At 45.7% G+C, this 22,111-nt stretch overlaps 1 long non-coding RNA gene across 1 annotated transcript; it reads left to right on the top strand.

Moving 5' to 3' along the window:
- Positions 1-563: 563 nt before the first annotated feature.
- Positions 564-21,896, top strand: LOC131493039 (uncharacterized). The gene is made up of 3 exons (XR_009252418.1): positions 564-2,355; positions 6,186-6,246; positions 20,060-21,896. It is a non-coding gene; the product is annotated as an uncharacterized LOC131493039 (long non-coding RNA).
- Positions 21,897-22,111: the final 215 nt, after the last annotated feature.

The raw sequence follows: 22,111 nt of genomic DNA on the forward strand, positions 1-22,111 counted from the left end.
CACAATGGTAAGTCACCACCTCATCTCTTCCTTTTGCCAAAACTGACTGTAGGTGTAAGGTGCACCATGGCTGAGTGGTAAGTACATCTGTCTCCTCTGAGGGACCTCAAAGGCCGGCCATTCACTCAGTGGCAGGCAGCAATGCCTTCTATGCTGGAAGTGGTACAAAGTCAGTTCCCAGGTTAGTGAATTTATCTTCTAAGACTTAAAACCAGCACTTATGGATGGTCATAAAACTGGGTGTTGAAACCTTTAGAAGTTTTGCATGGTAAGAAGTGTTTACTAAACTGTCTTTTCATTCATTAGGAGTGTTTAGGATGAACAGTTGCCCTCTCAACTGAGAGGCTGGACTGGCAGTGAAGGCTGTTTTCAGGAAATTACTTTCAAGGCGGGCTGGCCACTTGCCCTGATTCTTGGACATGCATTCCTCATCAGAATCTCTGGAGCCATCCATTTGGGTCTGATTTCTTTCTCTTTCTTTTTTTAAATTAAAACAAAATTTTTTTAACCTTTATTTATTTTTGAAAGAGAGAGAGAGTGCAAGTGGGGTGGGGGTGGGGGAGGAACAGAGAGGGAGACACACAATCTAAAGCAGGCTCTAGGCCGTCGCGGGGCTCAAGCTCACAAACTGAGAGTTCATGACCTGAACTCTCACAAACTGAGAGTTCATGACCTGAGCCGAAGTCAGACGTTCAACTGACTGAGCCACCCAGGCACCCCGGGTCTGATTTCTTATCTACCAAATGGGAGAGCTGGGTAAGAGGCAACTGAGGCTTCCAGGAAAATCATACCTTGGGTGATGAAAGGCTGAGAGGAGTGGGTGATGGGGAGCCACACTTAGTTGGGTGGGTGCAGATGACAGCCTGGAGGTATTAAAGTTGAGAGAGAGAGAAAACTGTGATCCAGCTCTGAACACTTTCTTCCCCTTCTGAAGTCAGCGTTGCAAAGGATTACAAAGGAGGGAAGTCTGTTGTCAAGAGTGGCTGCCTGAGAATCAGCACTGACGCCCAGGGTCCCGCCTCTGCTCATGTCAATCACTGCCACAGCTCCTTACAGTCCCAAACTGCTTTTCCCCTTCTGCAAGCACTAACTATTGCTCTGTGAAAAACAGAGATGCATCCTCAAAACCATTCACTGCACTGAGAAAAGGTAATAAAACAGGGATTATCTAAGATTGACCAGAGGTAAAATAAAAAGGAAGTGGCTGGTATCTTGCCCGGCACATGGCGGGAGCACAATGTGTTTTTTCCTGCCTCCCAAGATGGAATGAATGTCACAGACATCAACAGGCTGATTGTCTATTTCGAGGGGGTCTGGTAGAGTAGGGAAAAGACCCCATTCATGAGGGGAGAGGTTACTCCAGTTGTCTCCGATGTTTCCTCCCTTTGAGAAATACACACTAAATTCCCACCCGGACCCACTTCCTGTGCTCTGTATCCCTCGGGAGCCCCCCACCCTCCTTCCCCCCTCTCTGCATTTTCAGCAAGTTCCCCTATGTGTGTTCAGAGGGCTGGTCCGAGGCCTTTAACGATGGGGGTTGAGGGGGTGGAGCTAGAAACACAGCCTGTGTGAGAGAAGGTTAGCAGGTGTAAGGGTGCAAGGGCGGCCATCTGAAGGGTAGCGGCGGTCTGAGGGCTCACTTTTCAGGAGTCAGGCCTTGGCTGACTTGTGAGTTGGGGAGGCATCAGGAAGGGCCCTCTGCTGCGGATTCTAAGTGCCTTCTGGGAGAGGGGATAAGGAAACGGTGCAGGGGGGGATCTCACGAAGGGGGATATGTGGGTGTGTGTGGCAGCCACTCCCCTGAAGAGTGTGTAGTGAAGGCTTGGCTCTCTTAGGTTCAGTCTGGCCTCCAGAAATGACTCCTCCGCGTCTAAGAAGCTCCTTCCTAGAGGCTATTATTCATTACCACCCTTCCACTTCACGCAAAGGACTGAGAAATAGCCAATCAGAATAGGACCGCGGTGGCTTCCAGCCAATCAGCATTAAAGAAGGGCTGGTGCGGCCCGGCCGCGGATGAAGCCGCCTTCGAGGCTAGGGCCCAAGCAGTGTGGGCGGGGTTTTCTTGTAGCGGAAGCGGTTCAGTCCCTCTTCGCGAGGATTGGCTGCTCCGGTTCAACTGCGTGCTTGTCAAGGAGCCTCCCTATTACGCATGCGCAGTCACTCTGGTGCTCTTCGTAGCCCAGTAAAGGTCGGCACTCCGGTCAAGTCGCGCAGTGTCTTTGTCCATCCATTCATAGGTTCGCGCTCCCATAATGGTCACAGTCTTCCGGAACTCGTGGTCTTCAGTAACTGGGACCCTAGAGGCTGAAGGATAGCTGAGGTGAAGGGACAGGACAGCTGGTGAGCCCAGAGCAGGTAAGGTAAGATAAGAAGAGCAGGGCTGCCTGTTGAACAGGCAGGAGGAGACGGGCTGCGTGAAGTGAGGCCAGAAAGCTGCCAGGGGACCTTGGACTTGGGGAGCGCTTCAGACTGAGGGCAAATTACAAGCCTGAAGACCTGTGCAAAAGGAGAGAAGTGGAAACGGTTCACCGAACTGAGGCCAGGCGACGTCACTTCTCGTTGGCCTTTCATTGGGCTTCTGTTAGAGCTCAGTAATGCTTTCCTCCCACCCACAGGTCCACAGGCCCCTTAGCATCCTTGTCCAACTGCTGCTTATGTCTCTAATCAACCAGACCTCGCAGCTGTCCTCTTCATTTCCCAGGGGTACTCGATAGTCAACAACTTGTAACATAAACCTTCCTGTTGTCACACACACACACACACACACACACACTCACAACCTATTTCAGAGTTCCGTATCTCAGGTCACCCCCTTATCCACGTGTCGCACAGGCTACTGCTAAGCACTTAAGGAAGGGGCCCAGGCACCTCTCACCCTGGCCGACAGCAGCTTCGTCTACAAGAGCAGCCTAAGCGAGTGCTTGCTACTTGGCAGGCTGTTTTCCAGGACTTTCCACGTGTTAACTCATGTCATCCTCACAACAGCCTATCTAGAGAGGATTCATCACCCGATTTCAGGATGAGGAGGTGAAGTGAATGGTTAAGTGAAGCTCTGGGCCACACAGCTGGAAGTGGCTACTTGGCCCTAGAGCTGGCGTTTAACCACCACTCTCCACAGTAAACTGTGCACATGATTTATTTCTAATATGATTTTGTTTTATTAAAAAATTATTTATTTATTTAGAGAGAGAGTGTGTGTACATGAGCCAGGGGAGGGGCAGAGGGAGAGAGGGAGAGAGAGAAGCCCAAGCAGGCTCTGTGCCACTAGTGTTTTAATATGATTTTATAACAGTTCTGTTGAGAAATTATTCACCTACCATACAATTACCCCATTTAAAGTGTACAGTTTAGGGGTGCCTGCTTAAGATTCTCTCTCTTTCCCCCTCTGCCTTTCTCCCCTGCTTGTGTTTTCTCTCTCTCTCTAAAATGAAAATTAAAGGGGTGCCTGAGTGACTCGGTTAAGCATATGACTTTGGCTCAGGTCATGATCTCATGGTTCATGAGTTCCAGCCCTTCATCGGGCTCTCTGCTGTCAGTGCAGAGCCTGGAGCCTGCTTCAGATTCTGTGTCTCCTTCTCTCTCTGCCTCTCCCCTGCTCATGCTCTGTCTCTTTCTCAAAATAAATAAACATTAAAAAAAATTAAAGTGTACAATTCAATGTTTTTTTTTGGTATGTTCACAGAGCTTGTACACATTATTTTTAAAAATATATTTCTCTTTGATGTATGTGATTTTTATGCAGATAATGTCTAAATATTTTTTTAAATTTGTTTTTTTAATTTGTTTTTATCTTTTAAAATTAATTTATTTTTAGAAAGAGAGAGTGAGAGCAGGGGAGGGGCACAGAGAGAGGGAGAGAGAGCATCCCAGGCACATGGTCAGGGTGCAGAGCCCGACGTGGGGCTCGAACTCACGAAACCGTGAGATGACCTGAGTCAAAATCAAGAGTTGGCCGCTTAGCCAACTGAGTCACCCAGGTGCCCCTAAAAAAAAAATTTTTTAAGTAATTTCTATACACAATGTGGGGCTCAAACTAAAAACCCCAAGATCAAGAGTCACATACTCTACAGGCTAAACTAGCCTGGCACCCCTAGATATTTTGAATCAGTGAGTGTACTTTTTATTTTCACTAGGGTGGCAATTGTCAAAAAGTTGGTATCACTATACAAGTACTATGTATGCCATGCTTTTAAAAATAAGTTATAGGGGGGCGCCTGGGTGGCGCAGTCGGTTAAGCGTCCGACTTCAGCCAGGTCACGATCTCGCGGTCCGTGAGTTCGAGCCCCGCATCAGGCTCTGGGCTGATGGCTCGGAGCCTGGAGCCTGTTTCCGATTCTGTGTCTTCCTCTCTCTCTGCCCCTCCCCCGTTCATGCTCTGTCTCTCTCTGTCCCAAAAATAAATAAAAAATGTTGAAAAAAAAAAATTTAAAAAAAAAAAAAAAAAAAAAAGAAAAAATAAGTTATAGGGGTTCCTGGCTGGATCAGTTGGTAGAGTGTGAGACTCTTGACCTTGGGGGTCATGAGTTCAAGCCCCACCTTGGGGGCAGAGTTTACCAAAAAAAAAAAAAAAAAAAAAGAAAAGAATATAAGTAATAATTTGATTTTGCAACTTTCAAAGTATTTTCACTCTAACATAATTACTGGATATCAATTTAATAATTCCACATGTATTTTGAATTGCACTACAGTTTTGGCACTTTTCCAGGAACTGGGGGTTCTGAACCAGGCAATGCAAAGCTCTGGCCTTGAGTGGCTGGGATCACAGTGAGGGCAGTGAGCTGGAAAAAGAAATAGATGGTACAGTATTTCAAGTACTGATTGACAGGTGTAGCGAAGACACAGAAAGTGGCTGAGATACAGAGTGATGGGGAGGACAGACAGCTTTCTTAGTTAGACTGGTAGGTCAGAATTGGTCAGTGATAGAAACATAGGTTTAAAACATTTCTCTGCCACAGTCATACATTTTCCTTTGCCACTTTTTTTCTGGCTAAACTGAGCCAATGAAGTCAAACATACCCAGATTTTAGATTAGAGCATAATTTACAAAAAGGGTTTCTTATCTAGAGCCAGTGCCTTTCATTTCAAGAAATGTCTCTCCATCAAATCTGTTTATCTTGTTAAAACAAGACAACAGGCCCCCATATGGAGATACTTCTGCTAAGCCACATCACCAAACTTAGACTTAATTTAATTACAGTTTGACTCTGAAATGGAATCTTAAACCAGTCAATCAGGAACTACCTGATCAGCAGTAGAGGGGTAATCTGCCTGATAACCCCTGCCTTCTCTTAAAGGAAAGTGACCTTGGCACAGCCAATCCACTTTTTGCTAGTATAACTTCTTTGTTTCCTCTCCCTTTTGCCTATAAAAGTCTCTTATTTCACCTCAGACCTCCTTTCTTTCTGCTAGATGGGATGTTGCCAGATTCATGAATCACTGAATAAAGCCAATAAATAAGATCGTTAAAATTTACTCGGTTGAATTTTGTTTTTTTAACAATCTATCTCTTTATATAAGTTATAATAAGTGTCTGATAAGGAAAATTACGTAGTTATTTGGCAGTACTAGAATAAAAGAATGTTTTTACTGGTATTGTTAAAGTTGAAAGACTAAAAATCGTGTTCGTGTTTGAGAGACCAAAGACACTATGATTGGAAAGGGTCTGCACTGAAGCTGGTTTTAGTTCTGTGTTTGTTGGCAATGTTGACTGTGAATGTCAGTAGTTTCTAGAAGCTTGTCTGTTAAGTTGAAGAAAGCATTGAATTTGTGACCGCTTGAAATCTGGATTCAAATGCAGTCAAAGCTGGACAAAGTCTTTGTTGTCTCCACTGCATTAGCTAATTTAAAAACCCTGCAACGTTTTGTAGTTTCACCAGTACACAAAGGCACTTAGTGTTTTGTTCTACTCCAATCAGACTACAAAAGAGAATAACAAGTACCTCCAAACAATGTTTACCAAACTAAAAAGAACTATTGAGAAATTAAAGTTCACTAAACAATGAGAAATAAATCATATTTTAAAAACTGAGCAGCAGTTTTAACTTTTTGCTTGTAATGTAAAAGTAAAATGCCTGTTAGTTTGATGTGTAAAGTCTTGAGAGCTATTAATTACCTTCAAATTCTTAGTAAACTAGTAAAATATTAATGTATTAACTTGTAATGATCAACATTGGGATTTTCCACAGTGAGTGCTGAAGCCATCCCCTCCACCACACAGCCCTTGGAGAACCAGTTTTGCTGCTAGAGGTGGGTGGAGTTTGCTGTGTTCTACCCTTTCATCCTGGGTGACTGAGACCTTCTAGGCTTCTAGATCTAGGTACAGGGGGGTACACAGGTCTAAGTTCCATTTTTAAAGGGGTACACCTGTCTTAAGAACAACATTGCTTCTGAAAACTGAAGTGCAAACCTGATGCCCAGGAGCAATGCCCTTGGTGTGTCCCTTGGAAAACAGATACACCTGCCCCAGAAGACCCCCGCAGGCAGATCCCAGAAGTGGAAGCTGAAGCTCACACAATGCCAGAAGTTCTTTCTAGGAAGAGAACATAAAACCATTAACATAATGTTTGTGCAAAAGTTTGTTCATATATACTTTAAGATTTTACTTTTTATTAAAAAAATTTTTTTAATGTTTATTTATTTTGAGAGAGAGAGAGAGAAAGCATGAGCTGGGGAGGGGCAGAGAGAGAGAGACACAGACTCCAAAGCAGGCTCCAGGCTCTGAGCTGTCAGCACAGAGCCGATGCAGGGCTCAAACTCACAAACCGTGAGATCACCACCTGAGCTGAAGTCGGATGCTCAACCGACTGAGCCACCCAGCTGCCCCTTAAGATTTTATTTTTAAGTGGTCTGTATACCTAAGGTGGGGCTCAAACCTACCACCCTGAGATCAAGCCTGGCATGCTCTGCCAACAGAACCAGCCAGGCATCCCTGAAAGTTTATATTGATTTGGAATGACAAAGCAGAGCAATTGCAAATTTAGAAAAGCTGACACAAAATTTTTAATGCAACAAATTTTAAAATTGTCAAAATGTGAATTTTACTGGTAACATTAACTGCATAAGCTTGTCACTACTTCATCTGATAGTGATTTCAAATATTTTAAATTAGAATATATAAAATTAGAATAATTTCTATGGGAAAGAATGGAAGATAATGAAGTCTTCCTTCTTAGCCTGATTAACTCTTCTAAAAACATTTTTACTGAAATTTAGAAAACTTGCTTCTAGCTTCACAATGTATCATTGCTAATGTCTTGTAAAAGTTTTGGGTGCTGTCAAATTTGGGAAAACCTCTACTGAGTTGTTTTTTTTTTTTAATTTTTTTTTTTTAACGTTTATTTATTTTTGAGACAGAGAGAGACGGAGCATGAACGGGGGAGGGTCAGAGAGAGGGAGACACAGAATCTGAAACAGGCTCCAGGCTCTGAGCTGTAAGCCCAGAGCCCGACACGGGGCTTGAACTCACGGACCATGAGATCATGACCTGAGCCGAAGTCGGCCCCTTAACCGACTGAGCCACCCAGGCGCCCCTCTACTGAGTGTTTTTTTATGCATGAGCAGCCATATTTCAGGGTGTTTCACTTTTTTTTTTTTAATGTTTATTTATTTTTGAGAGAGAAGCAGAGCGTGAGCATCGGAGGGGCAGAGAGAGAGGGAGACACAGACTCCAAAGCAGGCTCCAGGCTCTGAGCTGTTGGCTCATAGTCCAACGCTGGACTCCAACTCACAGACAGTGTGATCGTGACCTGAGCTGAAGTCGGAAGCTTAACTGACTGAGCCATCCAGGCGCCCCAGTTACCTTTTCTTGTGTATTTGCCACTCTTCACCATTCTTTGAATTGGTGATGCTGGCTGACCACACTGGAGGTTTGCTCCAGAGGCCTTGGAAGGGACCCTGGAAGTGTATGTGGGGAGGGAGGGACCAGGTGGGTGAAGAGGGTCTTGGAGAGTGAGGAAGAGGTCTATGTGGAGCCTGGACGGTGTGTGGGAGGGAGGTCTGGCTAAGGGGGTTGGGGGACAGGGTGTGGGTGTGTTGAGGGGGGAGTCCCATTGTGGGGAGGAGACCACGGTGTGGGGGCACACACTAGAGGAGGGCTGGAAGCAGGGTAGTGGCCAGAGCTTGGGGGGATCAGACTTGGAGTGGGGGCTTGGGACCTGGGCCAAGATCGCCTGGGCTTGTGTGGGTGAGGGGCCTGGAGTGGGGGGTTAGGGACACTGAGAAACTGGAGAGGGGGCTGGGGTGTGGGAGGAGGCCCAAGTGTGGGTGGAGCTGGGTGTGGTAAGGGGCTCCGGCCCTGGAGTGGGGAGTTATGGGTGGGCGTGCCCTGACTTTGAGGAAGAGTCCCTGATGTGGGACCTGTAGACAGGAGGGTGGATCCCAGAGCCTGCAGAGTGGCTAGGATTAGGGATACCGGAACTTTGTGGCAATCTGGCTATGGGAGGTGTGGGGGAGGGGGGTCAGGACATGGGTGGACGTGGGTGGGGGTCAAGGGGGCTGGTGGTGGAGGGTTTTCTGCCTGTAGGCCTAGGCCCCAGGAAATGGGGGAAGCTGGGGTGTGGGACCCCTAAGCTTAAGTTTCAGTAGCTTTAGTAGCTCAGAAATGTTCCCACTAGGACTGTTTTATTTTTAGTGTTTATTAATTTATTTTGAGAGAGAAAGAGAGCGAGAGCATGTAAGCAGGGGAGAGGGGTAGAGAGAGGGAGAGAAAGAGAATCCTAAGTAGGCTCCACACTGTCAGCACAGAGCCCAACATGAGGCTTGGTCCCACAAACTGTGAGATCGTGACCTGAGCAGAAATCAAAGGTCTATTGCTTAATGGACTGAGCCACCTAGGTGCCCCAGGACTGGGTTTGATAGAAGAAAACCCAGAAACAGTGTAAATAACCATTGACCAGAGAAAGATAATTACAGCATTTTGTGGGTTAGAACTTTATTCGGCAGTGAAATGAGTGATTTAGTCATGGATTAAGGTAAAAACCAGTGTATCGAATGAAAAAAGTTGTAGAGGAATGCCATTTTTATATAGTTCAAGACTATATATGTAGTAAAGCCATAAATGAAAATACTAGAATAGATAATAATTTTTTTTTTTAATTTTTTTTTTCAACTTTTTTTTTTTTTTTTTTGGGACAGAGAGAGACAGAGCATGAACGGGGGAGGAGCAGAGAGAGAGGGAGACACAGAATCGGAAACAGGCTCCAGGCTCCGAGCCATCAGCCCAGAGCCCGACGCGGGGCTCGAACTCACGGACCGCGAGATCGTGACCTGGCTGAAGTCGGACGCTTAACCGACTGCGCCACCCAGGCGCCCCAGAATAGATAATAATTTAAAAAGTAAGGGACACCTGGGTGACTCAGTAGGTTAGGCATGGGTCTGTTGATTTCGGCTCAGTTCACGGAGCCCATGTCGGGCTCTGTGCTGAGCCTGGAGTCTGCTTGAGATTCTTTCTCTGTGTCTCTCTGCCCCCCACCCCCAAATAAATAAGTAAATAAGCTTAAAAAAAAAGTGAGTGCACAGTTCAGACTAGAGTTTCCTCTGAAAAGTGAGGAACGGAGTGAGGCCTCGTGTGCACGGGAAACTTCACCTGCCTCGGTAATTATTGGGTCTGTTAAAGTTGACCCGGTGCCGCCTGTTTGGCTTTTCCGTTGTACAAGAGAATGATGCAGAGCACAGGTAGCAGAATGAAGCACAGTTAACGACTGGCAGGAGAAGGCTATGAAGGAGCAAAGGGACTGGTAATTTGAGGAAGGCCTTCCAGGTTTTTCATGGGAATGGTACAGCTGGTGTCTGAAGTGGGAATAGAGGGATTATTCGGAAGACCAGCAGCTGTGGTTTGGACAGCTTGGACTTGACAAGGAATGGAGGGAATGTTCTGAGGCTAGCAGCTGTAGGCTGGGCAGGCCAGACTTTCTGGAGAGGGATGCAGAAGAAGAGGTGGGGCTAAGTGGTGTGGAGGGATGAGGAGGCCCAGCTGAGGAGACAGGACATTTGAAAGCCACTATAGCCAAGTCTCACATCTCAGGTCCTATAGGGTCTCTCCCGACATTTAATTCGATGCAATGGATGAATTTAGAGTCACTGTGCCCATTTTACAGACAAGAAACGGAAATCTGGACTGATTCAGTGAATTTGCCAAGGCCAGTCTGACCCCAAAGTCCCTGGTCTTAGCACTGTTCAATACCACATTTTGCAGCATTAACTCATTGACTCCTCACAACAGCACTATGAGGTTGACCCTATCAGTGTTCTGTTCTCTAGTCGGGGAAGTGGAGGCACAGAGAGCCAGATGGTAATCGATGAGACCAGAATTAGAATCCAGGTCGGGTCCCATAATCTAGGCCTCAGGCCAGTGACAGTGGCGGGAGTGGAAGTGCTTGTGGAAGAAAACAATGTGGCCAGGGGGTGGCACGCGGTAGGGAATGTACGAGGGGAATAACGGATTGAACGTGGGAGTTCTCATTTCCCATCTTCTATGTCCCTCTCCTGTTAACTCACCCCGAATTCTCCCAGAGCCTGTGAGTGCCTACATGGAGGCAGTGCTGGTTCTACTGATGAAGCCGTGAACTGAGCAGACTGCACGGGGCAGATGAATTCGATTCATCGGCCCGGCAGGGGTCTTCACTGAAGAAGCCCAAGACAGATTGTTGGGCCCTCCAAATTCACAGCTGTTTATCAGCCTCTGGGACAGCCAGTTGGGAGAAAACCCATAGTCAGTTTTGTTTTCTCCTAGGCAAATGCTATAGATGTTTTTATGTATGAAAATAGACATTATGTATATGAAAGAGGACAGGCAAACACTCACCAGGAGGAGTGCTGGCTGAAGACACCATGGCAGCCAGGTTTGGGAAGCTGGAGAGTGGGACCTCCTACAGCAGAGGCAGCACCCTCGTCTGTCCTGGGGAACGCCCTGAGATAAGCTAATTTGTGCTAGAGAATTCCAGAAAGAAGTAGGAATTACAGTGCCCCGGACCTTCAGAAAGTGGGTGTTCAGATTTGCTGGAGGACTGCCTGGAAGTCCCTTTGAAGGGCAGGGGTAAGGGTTTTTCCTGGCACAGGATCCTCTTGCCTGGCCATTCTGTGTATCTGTGGCTCTGAGTTCCTTGGTGTCACTTTCTGGGTCTGACTTGGACTCTCTTTCCCTCCCTCTAGCTATCCCTCATCCCTCTGGGTCTCTGAGTTGTTTGCATCCTTATTTCTGTATCTTTGCTATATCCAGGTGTCTCTCACAGCTTCCCTGAGCCTGCTCGACTGGGAAATTTCTGTGACTCCAGATGTTCTGTTTTAGTACCCTCCAGGCCAGACCCAGCAATTATCCCCTCCGGGTACAACCCTACTAGGCGTGAAGCCAGTGGTTAGCTCACCGCCCAGGGTCCTTTCTGGGGCGTGGCCTTTGAGTCAGGCCAAGCAAGGGTGTGGGATCCCAGGGCAATTTGCATTTGTGGGAGCAGGGCAGAGCCCACCCCCAGTAGCCACAAGGTGGCAGTAGAGGACTGTTGCAGCAGCATTCTTTTCCCTGCTGCACTCTAACTGTTGAGACGCTTCCAGGTTAGAGGGAGTAGATCTGGGGTGTCAGCGAATTCGTTCAAACCTGAAGTTTACTTTAAAAATCAGGACTAGCCCACCAATTTTCATGACATTTAAAAGGTTTGTAGAGTTACTACTGTGCTAGACGTTCCTCGTTGAGCCCCAGTTTCCTTTCCTCTAACCTGGGGATAATAGAATAATCTACCCAGTGGAGGTAATGTGAAATGAGACCTGGTACAAACTTAGTGTATAATGACTTTGAGTAACTTTACCGTCACATGCTTGGATCCTTTTTCACCACTGGCTGGTGCTATTCCTTTGGGTCAGTGTTCCCACGGGCACCCTAGGGCAGGACCATCCTTGGCTTGACCTGGCTGGAGTTTTGGTGGGAAAAACTTGTATTCATTGTGTCCAGATGCCTTAACACCTATACTTCACTAATCATTAAGTATCTGAATATGTATTTTTTGAATCACTGAATACATCCTATCTATCAAGAAATGTACAAAAAAGTCTGTATAAGGTCCAGTTAAGCATTATATTTATCTAACCACTGTATAGATGGAAACACCTGTCTACAAAGATAAACATGTATTTTTGCATATTTTGCTATTTCTCCACTTGGAATCAATTTTAGCACTATTCTACACTTTTTCTTCACGTTGTCAATATTTATGTAACCACTATATCAAAAATAAATAAACATTAAAAAAAATGACTTGGGGCACCTGGGTGGCTCAGTTGGTTAAGCATCCGACTTCGGCTCAGGTCATGATCTCATGGGTCGTGGGTTTGAGCCCCGTGTCAGGCTTTGTGCTGACAGCTCAGAGCCTGGAGACTGCTTTGGATTCTGTGTCTCCCTCTCTCTCTGCCCCTCCCCTGCTCTCACACTCTCTCTCTCTCTCTCTCTCTCTCAAAAATAAATAAACAGTAAAAAATTTTTAAATGACTTTACAAAGCTTTTTATTGAAGTATAATATACACATGGAAAAGTATGCCTAAGTGTCTAACTTGATGAATCTTTGCAAAGTGAGCACACCTGGGTATCCAGCATGCAGCTTAAGAACCAACATTACCAGGACCCAGAGACCCCACAGGCCTCCTTCCACTTGGCCCGAGTAATAACCCTTTGAACTTCTAACCCCTAGATTTATTTTTCTGGCCTTTGAACTTCATATAAATGGAATCAAACAGGCTGTCTTATTTTAGGCATTTGTGAGCTTTTCTCATATAGTCAAGGCCTTTTTATTCTCATTATTTTATGGTATTGCCTTGTTATTGTATATTATTCAATTTATTATTTTTTTGAGTTTTATTTATTTATCTTGAGAGAGAGAATAAGCAGAGGAGGGGCAGAGAGAGGGAGAGAGAGAATCCCAAGCAGGCTCTGCACTGTCAGTATGGAACCCAATGTGAGGCTCGATCCCACAAACCATGAGATCATGACCTGAGCTGAAATCAAGAGCTGGACACTTAACCGATTGAGCCACCCAGGTGTCTCTATTTATTATTTTTTTTAAAGGTTCTTTTTTTTTTTTTTAATGTTTATTTATTTTTGAGAGAGAGAGGATGCATGCACAAGCGAGGGAGGAGCAGAGAGAGAGGGAGACACAGTGTGAAATGGAACAACCACTGTTTCCTTGCACTCCTGGAGGCTTGGCATTTTCCAATGTTTTTATGTTAACCTTTTTGGTAGGTGAGCTTTTAATCTGCATTTCCCTGATAACTAATTAAATGGGGCTGCTTCTCATATGCTTCTTAGTCATTTGCATCATCTCTCAGGAACAATGGGTCTTCTTTTTTTTAATAAATATATATAGAGAGAGGCAGAGAGAGAGAGAGAGAGAGAGAGAGAGAGAATCTCAAGTAGGCTCCACACCCAGTGTGGAGACCGATGTGGGGCTTGATCTCATGACTGTGAGATCATGACCTGAGCTGAAATCAAGAGTCAGATGAGCCATCCAGGCATCCTAGGAACTATGGGTCTTCTGTGTCGTCTTCATTAGATGATCTTTCCCTTTAATTTGTAGCAATTCTTTACTTTCTTGATGCAGTATGTTGCCTTCTCACTTTCTTTAATGATTTTTTTTATGAACAGAAATTATTAAATTGAAAATTTCCAGTTTATCAATTTTCTTTTTATGGTCAGTGCTTTTTACTTACCATTAAGAAATGTTTGCCTACTTTAAGGTCATGAAGGTATTCTCCTTTGTTTTTCTTTTAAAGCTTTGTGTATATATTTTTTACCCTCACATGTAGATCAGCACTCCATTTGGAACTGATTGTATGGTGTCAAATAGGAGTCTTTTCCATGTGGGAATCCAGTTGGCCCAGTACTGTTTATTGAAATGTATATCTAAATATCTACATATTTTTCTCTTAAAATTTTTTTAAATCTTTATTTATTAAAAAATTTAAAAAAATCTTTATTTTTTGAGGGAGAGTGTGCAGACAGGGAAGGGGCAGAGAAAGAAGGAGACACAGAATCTGAAGCAGGTTCCAGGCTCTGGGCTGTCAGTACAGAGCCCGACATGGGACTCGAACCCACGAACTGTGAGATCATGACCTGAGCTGAAGTTGGATGCTTAACCGACTGAGCCACCCAGGTGCCCCTGCAGTGGTAATTTACAGCACACCATCTTTTGGTCCATCCTGCCCCTGCCCAGCTTCTCCATCCTCTTTTTGAGATCAACTCCCACATGGCTTGTACCAAATCCTTGTTTCAGAATCAGCCTCTGGGGCACTGGAAATCAAGGCACAGTCTAATACAAATGATCACTTTCTTTAATATTCTAATACTGCTAGAACTTTAGAACATTTGAACTCCGTTAACTCCTCATCAATTGCTGCATTATTGCTGCATTGTTGCTCTCATGGATTTTATTTTACTATTATTTTTAGTTTAGAGAGAGGGAGAGAGCGAGCGCATGATCAGGGGAGAGGGGCAGAGAGAGAGAGAGAGAATCTCAAACAGGTGCCATTCTCAGCACAGAGCCCAAGGCAGGGCTTGATTCCATGACCCTGAGATCATGACCTGAGCCAAAATCAGGAGTATGATGCTCAAGCAACTGAGCCCCCCAGGCACTCCTGCTGTCATGTATTTTAGTTCTATGTGTATATAGAGGTATTTTTTTCTCTTTTAAAACAGCTTTATTGAGATATAATTCACATACTATACAATTTACCCATTTAAAGTGTACAACTGAAGGTTTTCAGTATATCCACGGATAGGTGCAACCATTACCACAACTGCATTTTAGATTTTCATTACATCAAAAAGAAACCCCACACTGTGTCAGCTATACTTCAATTAAAAAAAGAAAAAAAAAAGAGGTAACATTACCCACACCCGTCCCCCACCCCACCCCAAAGCAAAACCCAGCTCACAGCCTTTAGCTCTCATCTTCCTAACCCCTTGTCCTCTTAGCTCTAAACAACCACTAATCTATTTTCTGTGTCTTTCTATTTCCCTATTCTGGACTTTCATATAAATGGAATCATATATTGTGTGGCCTTTTATGACAGGCTTTTTATATGTAACCATGTTTTCAAGGTACTTCTGTGTTGTAGCATATGTCAACACTTCATTACTTTTTAAATTATTTTTACTTTTTTAATTCTTTTTAATTTTGAGAGGGAGTATGAGTGGGAGAGAGGTGCAGAGGGAGAAAGAGAGAGAATCTTAAGCAGACCCCATGCTTAGCGCAGAGCCCTATGCGAGTCTCCATCCCACAACCCTAGGATCATAACCTGAGCCAAGATCAAGAGTTGGATGCTTAACTGACTGAGCCACCCAGGCGCCTAGCACTTCATTGCTTTTTTATTTATTTTTGAGAGAGAGAGACACACAGAGCACAAGCTAGGAGGGGCAGAGAGAGAGGGAGACACAGAATGTGAAGCAGGATCCAGGTTCCGAGATGTTGGGACAGAGCCTGATGTGGGGCTCAAACTCACAAACAGTGAGATCGTGACCTGAGCTGAAGTCAGACGCTTAACCGACTGAGCCACCCAGGCACCCCACTTCATTCTTTTTTATAGCCAAACAATATTCCATTGTGTGAGTATATATTTTGTTTTCCATTCATCCACTGATGGACATTTGAGTTGTTTCCACCTTTTGGCAATTAGGAATAATAGTGCTATAAACATTTATATACAAGTTTTAGTGTAGAAATATGTTTTCATTTCTTTTGGGCATATACCTGTAAGTGTAATTTTTGCATCATATGGTAACTCTATTTAATCGTTTGAAGAACTCAGACATTTTACATTTTCACAGTATGTAGTGTTCCAACTTCTTTTTTTTTTTAATTTTTTTTTAACGTTTGTTTATTTTTGAGACAGAGAGAGACAGAGCATGAACGGGGGAGGGTCAGAGAGAGAGGGAGACACAGAATCGGAAACAGGCTCCAGGCTCCGAGCAGTCAGCACAGAGCCCGACGCGGGACTCGAACTCACAGACCGCGAGATCATGACCTGAGCCGAAGTCGGACGCTTAACCGACTGAGCCACTCAGGCGCCCCTGGAGCGTTCCAACTTCTTTTTTTTTTTTTTTTTTTTTAATTTTTTTTTTCAACGTTTTTTATTTATTTTTGGGACAGAGAGAGACAGAGCATGAACGGGGGAGGGGCAGAGAGAGAGGGAGACACAGAATCGGAAACAGGCTCCAGGCTCCGAGCCATCAGCCCAGAGCCTGACGCGGGGCTCGAACTCACGGACCGCGAGATCGTGACCTGGCTGAAGTCGGACGCTTAACCGACTGCGCCACCCAGGCGCCCCGCGTTCCAACTTCTTTACGTCTCCATCAATACTTAGTGTTAGCTAATTTTTTTGATTCTAGACATCCCAGTGGGTGTAAAGTGGTATCTTTGTAGTATTGATTTGCATTTCTCTGATGACTAATGTGTCACGTTTCTTTTCATGTGCTTATTGGCCATTTGTGTATTTTTCTTGGAAAAATGTATCTTGAGATCCTTTGCTCACTTATAAACTGGGTTATTTGTCTATTCTTTCATTCTTTTTGATGCTATTGTGAGCATTTTAGTAAGTTAATTTTTGGATGGTTCATTGCAAGTGTGCAGAAATACAATGGGCTTTTGTATATTCATACTTTATCCCGTAACCTTGTAGAACTCATTTATTAGTTCTAATAGGTTTTTTTTTTTTTTTTTAGTGGATTCTTCAGGATTTCCTATAAACAAGATCATGTCATCTGTGAATAGAGACAGTTTTTACTTTTCTTTACAATCTCGATGCTTTTTATTTCTTTTTCTTGCTTAGTTGCCCTGGCTATCACTTCCAGTACATTTTATTTTGAATGTTTATTTATTTTTGAGAGAGAGAAAGAGTGCAAGCGGGGGAGCGGCAGAGAGAGAGGGAGACACAGAATCTGAAGCAGGCTCCAGACTCTTAAGCTGTCAGCACAGAGCCGATGTGGGGCTTGAAATCATGAACTGTGAGGTCATGACCTGAGCCAAAGTCAGACGCCTATACCCGATTGAGCCACCCAGGTGTCCCATCCTCCGGTACAATTTTGAATAGAAGTGGCAAGAGCAGATACCCTTGTCTTTTTCCTGATCTTAGGAGAAAAGCAATGTGAATACAGATTCCCCACCACTTGTTCTGGCTTGCTTTGGTTCTTGTTTGCTTGCTTATTTATTTTGCAGCTTCCCTCATCTGCTAAATGTGAAGTCTGTTTCCCCTGCAATGTGGAGCCTCTGATGACACCCTTCAGAGTGTGCAGTCTTGAGCATGTGCCACTCACCCTGGGGTGTGATAATGCTGTTAGCAGGGCTCTTTTTGAATGTGTCTTTCCTTGATCTCTCTGTTAAGCTGTCTGCCTCATTTTGTATTACATCAATATGTTAGGGTCCACTAATTACTGGCTAATTGCTGTATTATTTTCTACCGTGCCCTGGGGCATAAATTGTTCATTGGTCTGATCCAATTAAATTCAGGCAAGGGTAGTTTCAGAGGCCACTTTTTGAGTAGGTGGGCTATTCTTAGCTCTCTTTTCTCCTGGTTATCTCTAGTGAATTAGCTGGCCTATGGTTTAGTGTGTTGCTCTTAATTAAGAGGAACTATTGTTTTTAAGAGTGTCCTTAAATTTGAACTTCTCTACGCTCAATTTCAAATAAAATCAATTCCTTTGGTGAGAGCTTCAGAGCTCTCTTTTCTAACTGGCTGCCTTTCCCCCAGGCAATATCTGTGATCCACTATTTAGGGAGCTGAGTGGGTTTGGTAGCCCCTGGTCTTCTCAGCTTGTTTTTCTGGTGTGGGACGTCCCTCTCTCTGCCCTAGAAATGATGGGGCAGGAGTGATCAGGACCTCAGAATTCTTGGCCTGCTTCCCCTGGGCTAGAACCTCCATTCTGTAGGTTGAGAACAGGAGCCCTTGACCTCTTGGCTACACTCACCAGTAACTTAGCCCCTTCAACTTGGAGTTGGAGATGAGAAGTGCTGGTAGCTTGCTTCTCCTGGTGAAATACAGTAACCCTTTGTATAAGAAAAACACTCCTGGGGCACCTTGATGGCTTAGTTGGTAGAGCATGAGACTCTTGATCTCAGAATTGTGAGTTTGAGCCACACGTTAGGTGTGGAGATCACTTAAAAGTAAAATCTTGAAAACAAAGAAAAACACTCCTGTGTTTCTTTTATTCTCATACCACTGTAACAACTCACAACACTCCTGACACTAGATGTGTGTGTTTCCCACCCATCATGCAGTTCTGCAACACCAGCCAGTTGTCCTACAATTCAATTCAGTTCTGACACTACCTGGAGTTAGTGTTAGATCCCACAGTCTAAGGGTTCACCCCTGCAAGACTGCCCCACTTCAAGTTAATCTGTTGATTTAAGTAACCTCTACACCCAGTATGGGCTTTAACTCACACTCCTGAGATCAAGAGTTGCATGCTCTTCTGACTGAGCTAGCTAGGTCCTCCCAAAGGACAGCCCCACTTCAGATGCCAATGGCAAGTTCCAGATTATCATCTGTACTTATGACTACATGGCTATAAATTGGGGTTCCTATAACCCCCTCCTAGGGGTTGATAACTTGCTGGAGTGGCTCACAGAACTCAGGAGAATACTGATTTATGTTTGCCAGTTTATTATAAAGGGTATGATAAAGGATATGAATAAGCAGTCAGATGAAGGGATACGTGAGGTCTGGAAAAGTCCCGAGAGCAGGAGCTTCTGTCCTCGTGGAGTTGGGGTGTGTCACCCTCCTGGCATATAAGTGTGTTCACGAACCCAGATCTTCGAATCCCATACTTTGGGGATTTTATGGAGGCTTCATTCCATACATGGAGGCATGATCTATCATTAACTCAATCTTCAGTCCCTCTGGAGGATGGGCAGTGGGGTTGAAAATTTCAAATTTCTAATCATGGCTTGGTCTTTCTGGTGACCAGCTCCCATCCCAAAGCTATCCAAGAGCCCACCAAGAGTTGCCTCATTAGGATAAAAGACACTCCTATCACCCAGGAAACTCTAAGGGATTTAGGAGCTCTGTGTCAGGAACCGGGATCAAAGAACAAATATTAGGGAAAAAAAAATGCTCAAAGTGCTCTTATCACTTAGGAAATCACAAGGGTTTTAGGAGCTCTCTGTCAGGAGCTGGGGGCAAAGATAGATACTGCCTATTAGTTTACACACTCGGTCGGGGACTGAGGGGAGAGGGAGCCTTGTCTTCTTGGCTACATCCGCCCAGAGTAGAGCTTCCCTCAAACTGAGCTGGGGAGAAGGGAGGAGGGAGGGAATAGGATGCGGTTCAAATCCCAGACTCTCGCTGGCCTTACTGAGTTTTAGTAGCTTTTCTTGAATCAATGTTTCTTCACTGACTGAATGCCCTTAGGACAATTTCCAGAAACTTTAAATGGTGTAGTTTTTAAAAAATAGTGTTTACCAGCTTTGCTTGTTTCCCTGGGAAGTGGGTCTGTGGAGCTCCTCGTGCTGCCATCCTGACGAGGCAACTCGGGGCAACTCGGTGAGGCGAGTGGAATTTCTTAGCAGGTGCTACAGTCTCCACAGAGATCCTCAGAGAAAGACCCTCCAGCTCGGTTCTGCCCTCGGGCACGCCCCCTCCAACATCAGTAGGAAGGACTTGTTATCAGTTATCACATGTCTTTATTTAGCACTTAAGTATGTGTGTCCCCATTTTGTTCCATAGTTTTTACCAAAAGCCCCTGTCCTTCCTTCCTCCTCTGCTCCAGCAGGGATAGAATCGCAGATGGCGCAGCCCGCGGTGGCTCTCAGCATTCCCCGTGTGATCTGCTAACAACCTACCTTTCAAAGCTTACTAGTACTTCTCACTTTTCACTGCCTTGTCCTTTCCTTTGGCAAGATTCCTTCCTTCATGAGGAAGGGGGTCCCAGGGCAAGTTAGAAAGGCCAGAAATCATCTTGGAGTCCAAGGGCAGCCCCCCAGAGCAGGGGGTGGGTGTCCACAGGGATAAGCTCCAAGTACCCTGACAACAGATGGCCTCATGGCAGGCAAGTGGGGCCAGCGGCTGAAGGAAGCTGTGTGCTCTGCAGGGTTGTAGTGTGAGTGCCTGACAGCAAGCTTTGGAGAGCCCAGACCTCCAGGGCCAAGGCATTCATCTCGGGAGACAGACCACCAGCTGGCCGACACAGCTACCAGCTACACAACTGGGAAAGGAGCCGAGCCTGCACCACCCAGGAGGCTCCCCTCTTCCAGACCCCTGGGTGATAACCGACCACTTGAGTGACCCCACTTTTCCCTTCCCACCCAAATTCCCGCTCTTATGTTTTGAACTTGCCAATAAAGACTGAATCCGCGAAACCCTAGGCCCCACCCCCACCCCCCTACCCCCCTGCCCCCCTCAGGCACCAAGGAGAAGCAAGTGGCTGAGTGTGGCTTCAGAGTTGGGCCTGCCTTGCCGTCCTGCTGTGGGGGAGCACGTGGACGTGAGGAAAGATTTGGGCTGTGCTCATTCCCTCCTCCGACCCTTTCCAGAAATTCTATTTCTTCTTCAATTTCCCCTTCCCAGGAAAGCTTCCCAACTTCTATAGCTTTATCCCGATACCTCCTCCTGCTCCCCCCCCCCCCCCGAACTTTGTCACGCCCTTCTCCAGACTTTGCCACTCCACCTTCCGCTACAGGTGGTTGGCTTCCTCTGTGTGCCTCACCCAACCCGAGAGCTCCTTGGCGGGCAGCCATGCCTCACATGCACCACAGCGGCCCTGGAGCCTGGGGCCGGGTGGCCAGAGTCCACAAATGTCTGCTCCACGCCTGATCGCTGCTGCAGCTGCAGACAAGGGGCCTGTGTACAGTGGGCACCTGGTGTGGGCCTCTCCGTCAGCAGGTCCGGGGGAGACTTTGCAGAGAGAACGCCAGTGGCGGTCACTGCGCTATGGCCACACCCATCTGGGACAGACGGTAATCCAGTTACCAGGGAGAAGTTCCCAGGAATAAAGATTCGGAGGTCGGTTTCCCATTCCTGACCTGGTGCCGTCTCCACGGGCTTGGTGGACAAACTTGACCTGCAGCGAGCCAGAGCCTCAGGCTGCGTGGCTGCCACCGGCCAGGGCTTCTGTTAGACCTGCAGAGACAAGGAAGCACTGCGAACTGCCTGCGGTTTGCTGCCAGGAGAGTTGATGGAATCGACAGCAGGGCACTCACCTCCATATCCTGCTGTGGACACCTGGCAACATTTATGAAATCTGGGGCTGTCACATTGTTTTCTGTGTATTTAAGGGAAAAAATGTAATTTAAAAAATGAATAGGGGTGCCTGAGTGACTCAGTAGGTTAAGCATCCGACTTCGGCTCAGGTCATGATCTCGCAGTTCATGAGTTCGAGCCCCGCATCAGTCTCCGTGCTGAATGCTTGGAGCCTGGAACCTACTTTGGATTCTGTGTCTCCCTCTCTCTCTACTCCTCCCCCACTCGTGCTCTGTCTCTGTCTCTCAAAAATAAATAAAAAACATTAAAAAATTTAAAAATGAATAGCAGACACAGAGTGAGTGCATTGAGCAAACAGAAGCCTGGGAGCCTCTCAGAAAACAACAGGATCTTTGTGTGGCTTATGGTGCGGTGTCCCAAGGTAAGACTGAAAGTCTGACATCCGGAAGGAGGCAGAGGCTTGACTTCAAGCCCCCAAAGTTAGGCTAGTACTTTAGGTGCTGCTCACCCTGCCTGGAGAAATGAGGTAAGAACCACCCCTGAGGGGGTGTCTGAGTGGCTCAGGTGGTTAAGCGTCCGGCGCTTGATTTCTGCTCAGGTCATGATCTCATGATTTGTGAGACTGAGTCCGCAGTGGGGCTGACAGCACAGAGCCTGCTTGGGCTTCTCTCTCTCTGCCTCTCTGTCTCTCTGCCCCTCCCCTGATCACATGGGCAATCTCCCCCCCACCCCCCGCTCTCTCAAAAAAAGGTAAATAAATAATAAACGTTAAAAAAAAAAAAAGAACGACATTTTCCTTTTAATTTTAATGTAAGTTTAAATACAGGTATTTTCTAGAGTTTCATATAGATAAAATCATACACATATACTCATTTGTCTGTCTTTTTCCCATCAGCATAATTACTTTGAGATTCACTCATGTTAATGTGCCAATAGTTCACTC

The sequence above is a fragment of the Neofelis nebulosa genome, chromosome 13 (assembly GCF_028018385.1).
Source record: "Neofelis nebulosa isolate mNeoNeb1 chromosome 13, mNeoNeb1.pri, whole genome shotgun sequence".
Taxonomy (NCBI): domain Eukaryota; kingdom Metazoa; phylum Chordata; class Mammalia; order Carnivora; family Felidae; genus Neofelis; species Neofelis nebulosa.